Source organism: Dysidea avara, chromosome 4 (genome assembly GCF_963678975.1).
Source record: "Dysidea avara chromosome 4, odDysAvar1.4, whole genome shotgun sequence".
Taxonomy (NCBI): domain Eukaryota; kingdom Metazoa; phylum Porifera; class Demospongiae; order Dictyoceratida; family Dysideidae; genus Dysidea; species Dysidea avara.
Window position 1 is genome coordinate 45,612,599 of NC_089275.1, and position 9,528 is coordinate 45,622,126.

A 9,528-nucleotide genomic window follows, 5' to 3' on the forward strand; every position below is an offset into this window, starting at 1 on the left:
TAGCGATGGAAATGCATGCTAGAATGAATGCTAGGTTTGGGAAATCTCCCGGGGGAACCTCAGAATGATATAGGGTAAAAACGAGTTGACATTATTGATTCTGCACCAGAGACTGAGTGGAATCCCCTTTTTCTGAAAGTCCCGAGGAAAGTCCAGATCCGACCATGAGTAGCTAGCTCTAAAAAAATAATAATAGATAAATAAATAAAATTTTTAAGTTTCACGAAAGTTATAACGTACACACAAAAAGAAACTAAATACACTACATAGGTCTAATTAGTTATTCTGGGTCCAAACTGTTAGAGCCGGCAGGCCAAGTCAATTGATGGTGAGACCTTGACCCGCGTAAATACATTATGGCAAAACGAAGCAAGGGATAAGACAGTTTTCACCTGATCTAAGTTTGAGTGTAGTTCTTAAAACTTTGCTAAAACAGCTTTATATTGACTGTAAACACTGCGAGAGGTTCTATAGTCAGGTCACTGAGCCCCCCTCACACTGGTCAACTGACTCAATTAAATTTTGGACAATCACAATTTAGTAGCTATACATGAAGATGCAAACATGTACTATATCATGGGGATCCTATGCAAAAAGTTTGACTCAAATCAATTGAAAATGCATGCAACCCAACACTAGTCAACTATCTAGTTATATTGCAAAATCAGTATCTACGATACCAAATCTTAAGGGGAGTAGAGTATTCCACTTGGTATCCAGGATAGTATTGCACAGCTCTATTCCTCTGCCACTGCCCACCATGCATGGCCTTGCAGTCACTCAACATGGCTACTGAATCTGGCACATTCTAGAACGTTCCTCAGTGACTGAATAGAGTGTTATTGCTATTGTCTTCTTTTGTCCTCAATCAATGATTAAATTGCTGTCAATCTACTTGGTGAAATCTACATCAATAATCTAATCTCAGAACCACACGACCATCTTACCCAATCATCTACATCCACCCATGGTCACAGTATAAGATTATAAAGCTATACAACACCTTCCCAGAAGACTTGTCAATTCACCAGACTTAATTTGATCACTTCAAAACTAGTGTTGTTTTAGTAATGCATTTGACTTTAGTTTTAGTTTTAGTTATAGCTACAGATAGAAAAATTTTTTAGTTAAAGTTTTAGTTTTAGTTACCATCTTCAATACATTTTAGTTATAGTTTTAGATGCTAGATTTTTATGGTTTTAGTTAAAGTTTTAGTTTTAGTTGCCATCTTCAATACATTTTAGTTGTAGTTTTAGATCTTAGATTTCAAGAGTTTTAGTTTCAGTTATCCATACGGTACATATAAAACAAATACCATAGTACTAAATATGATCATTTGGTCTTTTCTGGCCAAAACTATCGCTGCTGCATGTATACCCACATGGCTTTTGGATTTATATGCAAATATGTAAGTCAGTTTAAATGTTAGTTGCAATGATGTATTTTAAATGGAGTTTAAACAAGGTTAATGTTGGGAGGTATGCAATAATGTTACTGACAGCTTGTAGTTGATGACCAGGTAGATGCAATAGGGTAAACGGGTTTCACAATGCAAAGTAGGCAGGAAACAGTGAACATTATAATCAGGATAACTCTGTTATAGTCAGGATAACTCTCAAAAGCATGTGTCAGAAAAGAGTGCACAGATGGCCACATGGAAAGTTTGTCCACGCCCAAAGTTCACCCTTAGATTTAGGAGACTACATTCAAAATTTGTGAATATATAAGCAGTGCAAATAATAATAAATCAAACAAAAATCATAAGCTAAATTAATAAATAAATAAAAGATATATGTCAGGCTGGGGGGAGGATATGCACCCACATGTGAATCTCATGGGGTACACTTTTGCCCCATTTCATGAGTTGCCTCCAACTCAAAGGTTAGCTTGAGGTGTGATAGTGCAGGGTTTCATTAGGATTGGTAGGATGACATTAGAAATTCCTGTGGCTTCAAATATAGGAGAACTGTGAAACCCTGCACAACTTACCAAAACAACCACCATCATTAGGCAGTGGTGGACAAGTGCCACATGGTAAACAGTGTTTGCATTATTGTATTGAGTAGTGCTGTGTGATAATCGTGAATAATCGATAATCGTGAAAAGTCATTATCATTATCGAGAAAATTTTTATTATCGCATTATTGAAATAACAGGAAATTTCCGGATACTTCTGTAAACTACATGTGGCCAACCTGAAATGAGACAATGTTACAATTTCAGGTATAATTCTAACTAATACTTTTAATTTTTTGTCTCATAATACTGGTTTCCAGAATAGATATAGCTACAAAGCAAGCACAACTGCATAATGAATGACACAGTGATGATTATTAGAGACATTTACAGTATCTAATTAGTATTTACATGTGCAGTCAAGTATCATGATAATCGTGATAATGAAGTGCGTTATTGCAATAACAAAAATTTTATTATCGCACACTCCTAGTATTGAGTGCTAAAAATTACACACCTGAATATTTAAAAGCATAATAAGTTTGCTTGTTTGTTGTGGCAAACGTATACTAAATGTTTCTGAAAATACAAGATACACAATGTGACAATTAAGGTGCCAAGATAGATATACAAGATCAACAGAATGTACTAAGATACCAAAATCAAAATGATTTGCTGTAGCAAGTGCTAAAACAATTGTAGTAAATATGAAGACTGATTTAGCAGTCAGTGCATACCACCCTTCAATAATTTGATGCAACCCACCATGTTTGGTTTATGCAATAATGAATGCAGCAGCTTACCTACATGATGTTTCTTCAAAGAACAGGTATAATAAGGTGCACATGATTTCACTAATTTTAAAAGAGCTTTTATTATTAAGTTCTGTAGTTAGCTACGTCCTGCTTGACAACGTCACAGTAGTACTTTTTAGCATTAAACCTTGTGATGATGATTAAATATCTTTATAGCGAAACACTTTTAGTTACTTTTATATACACTGGCAGATAGTATGTGTGTAGTGAATAATTAGCTATATTATGTGTTACTACAATATAGCAAGGTGCTTATAGTTTTAATTAGTTTTAGTCTTTTGACAAATCAGAAAAACTTAAGTTTTAGTTTCAGATAACTAAAAGTAAAAGCCCTAGCTAAAACCACTTTTAGTTTTAGTAACTAAAACAACACTATTCAAAACGCTTTTAGAAATTCATCTACTGCAAATGTTTATATGTAGCTATACCATTACTCAATTCTGCACATCAAACTATTATTGTAGTTATTATTATAATTAAATGAATTTATGTAAAAAAATGAGCAGTATACTACCTCAGAGTACTGAATACTATACAGAGATGTTCTTGGCGGGGGAAAATATGGAGGCTAAGTCAATTTTGCTTTCATTTACTAATTATAGTAAATAATTAGCATCATTGTTGTTACAATGATAAGTCATACATACGTGTGCCATGGTCTCCCATACGTTTAACAGCAAGTTAATAACATCCACACAGACATGGTAGTTCACCTATATACATATTCCTAAAATTCTTGATCAGTCCAGGCCACCTACCTGCAGCAATATCTTCACCTTATTAGAGACTAGGGCAGTTCGAAGAATTTTGGTGAACAGGTTTCCAAATTGTCTGTTGCACACACACTGAAAACTAGGAGGATCTGAGCCCAAGGATATTATCCATTCTGAGATTGAATCTGATAACATTTTCTCCAAATCATTTTTATAGACATATGTTAGGAATTAATTGATATAGGCTGCTTCTGCTGTCACAGAATTAAGAGCAGACTAAAGAGGTGGAGCTTTGTGGAGTTTGAAGTATATTGTATAAAAGGGGCACGCCCCCTGGAAAAATTGTAGGCCTAAAACATTTAACTATTTATGTATTGGTACAAGTCAGGCTTGTTGTAATTACCCACCGAAAGTAATCAGTACAATTACGATTACTTTTTGAAGCCAATCTAATGATTACAATTACAATTACTTCAGTATGTAAAATAATGATTAATAATTACAATTACTTTTCAATTACTACTGTACATGTGGGGTTAGAGCTGGGTGATATACTGGTATTGTTAATAATCTGTGATGTTTAAGTCATACTGGTTTTGATGCTGCCTGCATTTTTTAATACAGCCATACCACCTGGGCACTATGGCCTCCCTGTGGGCTAATGCTTGTTTCATCCCATGTTTAGAGGTAACCAGACATGTGACAATTAATGTTTGTAGGCAGGTGATGTAGTCAGCTAACTAAACTATGTAAACAAGTTAATTAGTGGTAGTTTGTACCTGAGGCTTGCTGATCTACCATGGGTATTTGGTGCTTTTGTTGTGGTAAATGGCCGTTACTCTAATACCAATAGATTTTACATTAATACTGTGATACTTTTTATGGAAGGTATACTGTTTGCTATTTTTCAATACCACCCAGCACTAATTGGGGTACAACAATAACTTACTTACAGTTCTCCAGCATTAATCTTAAGGTACATCTATTAACTCTTCAAACTTTTTTGGTAATAGTCTACATACATTTTGGTCTGAGAACATTGTCACTATGGTTGAATACACACTCAAATGGTACAAATGTTGCTGCTATTCTTTGCTGTTGTACTTAAAATGGGATATTTATTTGCTTTTATCTTCCAAAAGTTTAAAGGGCTTTCATCCTTTGTAAACTCAGATACATTTAAATGTTTCTCTACTATTGAACATTATGTACCCCATTGGTTATCCCATACTGTGCATAAAATGTTTAACTATATGGTCAACAAATACATGACATATAATTTCAATGATTTACTGTAGCTACATGGGCCACATGTTATACACATGGGATTGTGTACATAGCATAGTCAAGTTATGGAGTAGTACTTTTATATAGCATAACTTTGATTACTTAAATTTAATTACATAATGATTATTGACTGAACAGCTAATTACAATTACAATTACCATTACTTTTATGCTCAGTGAGCAATTACAATTATAATTACAATTACTTGAAAATTGCTAATGATTAGTAATTAATTACAATTACAATTACAACAAGCCTGGTACAAGTAAAACAATAAAAATGTGAGTGTTTTATTAGAGTAAATGACTGCTCTATTAGAGTATTTGATCTGAACTTTGATACCATTGCAAATCATTTTAATTGTCTGGATATACTTGACTTACCAGTTTCTGGAAACCCCTGAATCTTACCCTTAGAGGATTAAACCAGTAGTGATCTGTAGCTTGTCTTCTTTAGACCCCCAGGTCACTTGAACTGGGGAAAACAGATTACATTTACATACAGTATCTAATCAGGTTTTCCTCTTCAGTTTGTTGAGATATCTGCCACTATAATAGTTTAAAAACTGAATATCTGCAAAAAAGTGGATTGTAAAAGAGAAATGGAGCAAGAGTTGTTTATACAAGTTGATACTCAGTGTCTCAAGCGTAATTCCATGTACAGATAATTTGACTGTGCTGGTGTTAATATTTTACTGAGAATCCCCTAGGGAGCTTGAGCATGCTATATACTATATATACACATGCTGAGTAACTTCACCCCCCACTGACACTTTATCATTACTCAACTGTTTGAACATGTTAAGTTTGAATAATGAGAATAGCTATACCGTATCATGTACAAATTTTTGAGGGACAGTGGCTGCTCTTAGCTGCCTGAAAAAAATTTTCATCCTCAAAAATTAAAGATTAGCCCTATGATAGGTTACCAGGGTGTCCATGAAAATAAAACTGCAAAAATCTTTTGCAAAAACTTATGTACCTCAAATTTGTATGCATATAGGTTGTGCAAATTTTTAGACAATGTCCGCACATATTTGGTGAGTTATTACCACTTCCAAGGCATTTATCTGTAGTGTCAAAATGTTGCAGTTTCCATAACTTTGGCCTATACAGTGAATAAGGGTATCCCAATTCAGAGTTCATAATATATAGCCTTCTCTTATGAACTCTTGGTATAACTAGGCAGTACTGAGCAGAGCTAACCACAACTTAGGCAATCTGATAATGGTATATATCAAGACACACGGTAGTGTGTCGTGCGGCCCAAGAAGCCGGCGCGTAACACCCGTGAGTATATTGACAGGAAGAAAGAAAACGCAATTTTCGCACCTCCGTAGCTCTGTGCTGCCTTGATGAAACAAGACGATTTTTGCTGTGGACACTCCCTCCACCTTCAGTACTCCACATTCCAAATTTGAGCGAAAGCGCTTCAAGCGTTCCCGAGATATGCGACTTCAAAAATTGGCTTAGTTTCTTCGTTTTTTTTTTCTTCTTATTTTTCTTCCTCTTTTCGCACACTTACAAAAACTGCTATAAAACGCGAACACCACATCCGATCGCCTTGAAATTTGGCACACAGAATGGGGGTATAAAGGCGCATCTCTGTACCAACTTTGGCTGGAATACGATAAACAGGCAAAGAGTTATGAGCGATTATTCACGAAAAATAACACCAATATGTTGTCACGCCTACAGGGTAAACCGCGTATGGGAAGAAGCTGAAAATCGGTGGGTGAATAGGTTAACTATTGAACCTCAAACCTTTTGTGGTTTGAAAGAAATCGAGCTAAAAACCAGGAAGCTACAACGAAAAAACCAACAGTGTGTAACAATTACGCAATCGAGATTAGCTAATAAAAAACGACTGCTTGCCACGCCTACCAGGTAAACCGCTTGGGGTAATGCTTTGAAAATCGCAGTACAGATGGAGTTATCATCTTAGAAAGGCTCTTCAATGGTGTAGAAGAATCAGACTTAAAGCCACGGAGTTATAACACGAAATCCAACTTGGTGTAGCAAGTGCGAGATCGAGATACTCTAATAGAGCAGTCATCCTAATAGAGCAGTCACCCGAAGAGAATTCAAGAGATCAGTTAGAAACAAGTAACCTGTATAGAGATCAGCTACAAACAAGTCACCCTGTAGAGAGATCAGCCACAAACAATTCACCCTGTAGAGAGATCAGCTAGAAGAAGTTACTTTGTAGGGAATTCATGCAACTATAGAAAGAGATAATTCAGCTAGAAGAAATCACCTTGTAGAGTTCAGCTACAAAGAAACCACAATGTAGAGAGTTCAGCTACAAACAAATCGCCTTGTAGAGAGATCAGCTAGAAGAAGTTACCTTGTAGAGAGTTCAGCTACAAAGAAACCATCATGTAGAGAGTTCAGCTGCAAACAAATCACCTGTAGAGAGTTCAGCTACAAACAAATCTCCCTGTAGAGAAATCAGCTAGGAGAAGTTTCCTTGTAGAGAGTTCAGTTACAAAGAAACCACCATGTAGAGAATTCATTTACAAACTAGTGACCCTGTAGAGACATCAGCTAGAAGAAGTTACCTTGTAAAGAGTTCAGCTACATAGAAACCATTCTGTAAAGAGCTCAGCTGCAAACAAATCACCTGTACAGAATTCAGCTACAAACAAATCACCCTGTAGAGAGATCAGCTAGAAGAAGTTACCTTGTTGATAGTTCAGCTACAAACAAATCACCCTGTAGAGAGATCATCTAGAAGAAGTTACCTTGTAGAGAGTTCAGCTACAAAGAAACCATCACGTGGAGAGTTCAGCTGCAAACAAATCACCTGTAGAGAGTTCAGCTACAAACCAATCTCCCTGTAGAGAGATCAGCTAGAAGAAGTTACCTTGTAGAGAGTTCAGTTACAAAGAAACCACCATGTAGAAAGTTCAGCTACAAACTAGTGACCTTGTGGAGACATCAGCTAGAAGAAGCTACCTTGTAGAGAGTTCAGCTACAAAGAAATCATTCTGTAAAGAGCTCAGCTACAAATAAATCACCCTGTAGAAAGATCAGCTAGAAGAAGTCACCTTGCAGAGAATTCAGCTACAAAGAAACCACCATGTAGGGAGTTCAGATAGAAGAAGTTACCTTGTAGAGAGTTCAGCTACAAAGAAACCATCATGAAGAGAGTTCAGCTGCAAACAAATCTCCCTGTAGAGAGTTTAGTTAGAAGAAGTTACCTTGTAGAGAGTGTTCAGCTACAAAGAAACCATTCTGTAAAGAGCTCAGCTGCAAACAAATCACCTGTACAGAATTCAGCTACAAACAAATCACCCTGTAGAGAGATCAGCTAGAAGAAGTTACCTTGTAGAGAGTTCAGCTACAAATTTAAAGAAACCATCATGTGGAGAGTTCAGCTGCAAACAAATCACCTGTAGAGAGTTCAGCTACAAAGAAACCACCATGTAGGGAGTTCAGCTAGAAGAAGTTACCTTATAGAGAGTTCAGCTACAAAGAAGTCATCATGAAGAGAGTTCAGCTGCAAGCAAATCAGTTCAGTTAGAAGAAGTTACCTTGTAGAGAGTTCAGCTACAAAGAAACCATCATGAAGAGAGTTCAGCTACAAACAAATCACCCTGTAGAGAGATCAGCTAGAAGAAGCCACCTTGTAGAGAGTTCAGCTACAAAGAAACCACCATATAGAGAGTTCAGATGCAAACAAATCACCCTGTAGAAAAATCAGCTAAAAACAAATCACCCTGTAGAAAGATCAGCTAGAAGAAGTTGCCTTGTAGAGAGTTCAGCTACAAAGAAACCATCATGAAGAGAGTTCAGCTGCAAACAAATCTCCCTGTAGAGAGTTCAGTTAGAAGAAGTTACCTTGTAGAGAGTTCAGCTACAAAGAAACCATCATGAAGAGAGTTCAGCTGCAAACAAATCTCCCTGTAGAGAGTTCAGTTAGAAGAAGTTACCTTGTAGAGAGTTCAGCTACAAAGAAACCATCATGAAGAGAGTTCAGCTGCAAACAAATCTCCCTGTAGAGAGTTCAGTTAGAAGAAGTTGCCTTGTAGAGAGTTCAGCTACAAAGAAACCATTCTGTAAAGAGCTCAGCTGCAAACAAATCACCTGTACAGAATTCAGCTACAAACAAATCACCCTGTAGAGAGATCAGCTAGAAGAAATTACCTTGTAGAGAGTTCAGCTACAGTAAAAAGAAACCACCATGTAGAGAGTTCAGCTGCAAAGAAATCACCCTGTAGAAAATTCTGCCACAAACAAATTGCCCTGTAGAAAGATCAGTTAGAAGAAGTTATCTTGTAGAGAGTTCAGCTACAAAGAAACCACCATGTAGAGAGTTCAGCTAGAAGAAATTACCTTGTAGAGAGTTCAGCTACAAAGAAACCATCATCTAGCTAGTTCACCTGCAAACAAATCACCTGTAGAGGGTTCAGCTACAAACAAATCTCCCTGTAGAGAGATCAGCTAGAAGAAATTACCTTGTAGAGAGTTCAGCTACAGTAAAAAGAAACCACCATGTAGAGAGTTCAGCTAGAAACAAATCACCCCGTAGAGAGATCAGCTGGACGAAGTCACCTTGTAGAGAGTTCAGCTACAAAGAAACCATCATCTAGATAGTTCAGCTGCAAACAAATCACCTGTAGAGAGCTCAGCTACAAACAAATCTCCCTGTAGAGAGATCAGTTAGAAGAAGTTATCTTGTAGAGAGTTCAGCTACAAAGAAACCATTCTGTAAAGAGCTCAGCAGCAAAAAAATCACCTGTACAGAATCCAGCT